Genomic DNA, 3,275 nt, shown 5'->3' on the forward strand with positions numbered 1-3,275 from the left:
ATGGGAATTATATCTTGGACGATAAATTATGCGAAACTAACTATATAGATGGATATTGCTTACCAAGATGGTTGGGTTGAATAAATTAATAGAGATATAGTGCTAGTGAAGGGGATTTCTTTGACTATTCTCCTCCAGTAGTAGGAGCTAAAAACTAAAAATTATGTTGACTATTTCTCAAACCGACCTGAGGTAGCTATAGTTGAGGTAGCCCGAGTCTGGAAGTTCGCCTCTTATTACTATTTGTGCTAAAGGATTGCTCTGAGGTTGAGAATATAGTGCAGTTTTCCAATATATGGAAACTTTTGTTTAACAGTATATCCTCAAATTGGCAGTAAATTAAAGCAGTATGTTAAAGCCACAAGTTGACAGTAAATTAAAGCCACAAACTGATAGTAAATTACACTGGAAGAAAATTAAAGCCACAAACTGGCAGTAAATTAAATCGTTAAATTGTTTTCTCATAATAGAATAAAACCCACAAAAGTTTAAAGAGAAACTTTTGGTGTATTTTCCTACCAGTAAATTAAGTCCTTAAACATTTTCTCATAACAGAAAGAAAGAAAGAAAGAAAGAAAAAAATAAATAAAAAATAAAAAATAAAAATGTGTGACATTTGCAACATTTTACATATAAAAATGAGTGTTTCTTCTGTGAAATGGCGACCACGGTCCCGAATCAACCCTATAGCCAGAGGACAGTTTGAAAAAAGTACCTGTGAGAAAGCATTCAGTGAGAAGCGCATTGGCATTGCTGAAAAAAGTTTGACCGCATAGCGCCTTGCTGCAAAATATAATTTTGTTTCCCTGCAAAAAAAGTAGTGAAACCCCTATCATTTCATCGGTGGGGAGTAACAATGTAAGCCAGAAATTGACCGAAGATGGTGGTATTGATTCAATACTTACCTGTGATGTCATGGATACACTCCATCATAGACACCTGCAGAGGTTTAGCCATCGCATAAGACACCGAAAAAATGACGAGTCCCTGCCCAGCGCGACCTCGTTCAAAAGGGGCAAGTGGGCTAAGCGACCTCGTTCAACAGGGCCAAGTGGGCTAAGAGGCTATGATGTTGTGACACCGAAGTTCCAGAGCTCTTGGCATGGCAGAACAAAGCGGCAAAATGAGGCGTCCCTACCGAGCGCGAGTTACTTGTGCGGTTACCCTAACCTTGTTTTTCCTCAGCCATCGATCTTCGGGAATTTAATATTCGCCGTTGATTTCGTGGGGATCTCGAGGTGGTGTCATAATAGCTGACATGAGATATTCCCTCTCCAAAACCTTAAGAGAAACCGCCAAGATTATCACTGCCAACATTGTCATTTCTTGAATTGAGGCTTCTGTGATCCATATCAAATTTATGAGAGATTCTTCGACCTAAATCACATGAAATTTCATTTGTCGACGTGTTTTGAAACAACCAGTGTGGTTCATCATCAGGACAAGTTGAAGAATCAGATCAAGCTTTGCATATTAAATAGTCAGAGCAGAACATCAAATGGCTATATAACGGCTAAATTTGACTAGAAGACGTTAGATGGACAAGGATTAAGGGCAAGACCTAAATTTTAATAATTAAGTTAATTAAAAAAAAAAAAAAGTTAATTAGTTATATTCTTATTTAAAGGGACTATATAAAAATAAATAAATTAATTTAAATTAGTAGTTAGTTAAAAGGTGAATAAATGAATTAATTTAAATTAATAGTTAGTTAAAAAGTTACTAAATATACATAGTTATTTATATATATATATTAAAGATAAGGGGAATTATTTTATAAATTAATTATAAAATAAAATATCATAAAATTAATTTAAATAGATTATTACAAAATTAGTTATAGATATATAAATGGACTTATTAAAATAAATTAATTATATATAAAAAAAAATAAAAAAATAATAACATTTTTAATTTAGAAGTTATTGATAGATATTATGGAAAATTTTAGGGGTCAAATTATTCTTCTTTATTTATTTATTTATTTATTATTATTATTATTAAAAAAATTTTAAAGGTTAAGCTATCATAAAATCCTAGATTGATATCAGGTTATTATTAGATTTATGAAAGGATTAATATAATAGTGCTATCATGATACTCCTAAATATCCTATATAAATATCTTATAATAAATAACAAAACCTTGAAGAGCGACTCAAGAGGAGAGGGTTGGGACTCAAAATCACATCAAAGACTAAAGGCCCAAAAGAGAAGGATACGGAAAGAAAGCTAAAAAAAGAGGGAGGGGAGGAAGGGAAGAAAATGACTAGGAAGAGAGGGTTGGGATCTAGCAACTGCTGATCTTGCATCCATCTTCTCTATTGAGATTGTTCGGTCTTTTCTCAATCTCAATGGCTTCCCTAAATTTGCGGTGATGGAATTACGAAACCTTAGTGATAACGCTCGCCTCCTCTATGCAAACATGATGTTTGGTACTCTCTACATGCTCAGCTAAAGAGGAAGACTTGGTTCTCCTATGCTTGAGGTCAGCTGCATGCTCACTAATCCTTTGATTAATGGAGCGACCAATCTCATCAATATAGGGGGTCCCACAAGAACAAGGAATAATATAAACTCCTTTCATGTCCTTAGGTTCGATAGGGTCCTTCGCAAATCTGAGGGATTTACGAATGGTTTTGAGGGGTCTAAAGTTCGAGGGGACATTATGCTTCTGAAGAATCCTAGCAATCTTATCAGTGGTCCCCTGCACATACAAAAGATGGACACCTGGGACCCGCTCTTTTGGTTCTCTTTTAGCTAATGAATTTTTGGCAGCTTTGAGGAAAGCTTTTTGACCCAGGTACTTGCTATAACCATTCTCAACAAAGACATTAAGGAGGTGGGAATTCTCTTTCTTAAAGCTTTTTTCATCAGAGATCCAAAGGGCACAAGTAGCCAGGGTGTTGAGAACACCCAACTTCAGAGCCGAGAAATGGTGGGAATTGGCATGAAGATACTACTCCATATGTGTTTTCTTTCGAAACATTGGGAGGGAGAGGGAACCATCACAATTCTTAGAAATAAGAATATCAAGGAACGGGAGGCAACCATCGACTTCTTGTTCTTTGGTGAACTTAATGGTTGACGATTGACTATTGAGATGACCGAAGAAGAGATCCAATTCCTCTTGGCCATGAGACCAGATGACATTAGTGTCATTTACATATCTCTTCTAAAGCTTCGGCAAGAGGCATGCCGAGTTTAGAGCCTTGGATTCAAAATCTTCCATAAAAAGATTAGCTATGATAGGGGAAAGGGGGGAGCCCATGGCAA

At 35.7% G+C, this 3,275-nt stretch overlaps 1 long non-coding RNA gene across 1 annotated transcript; it reads right to left on the reverse strand.

Moving 5' to 3' along the window:
* Nucleotides 1-715: 715 nt before the first annotated feature.
* Nucleotides 716-1,091, reverse strand: LOC149150651 (uncharacterized). Its single transcript, XR_016262261.1, has 2 exons — nt 906-1,091; nt 716-806 (listed from the first exon to the last, which is right to left on the reverse strand). It is a non-coding gene; the product is annotated as an uncharacterized LOC149150651 (long non-coding RNA).
* Between the last annotated feature and the right edge of the window lie 2,184 nt (nt 1,092-3,275).

Source organism: Pinus tabuliformis, chromosome 9 (assembly GCF_031772625.1).
Source record: "Pinus tabuliformis cultivar Carrire ecotype Pingquan chromosome 9, CPIR1, whole genome shotgun sequence".
In the NCBI taxonomy this organism is placed as follows: domain Eukaryota; kingdom Viridiplantae; phylum Streptophyta; class Pinopsida; order Pinales; family Pinaceae; genus Pinus; species Pinus tabuliformis.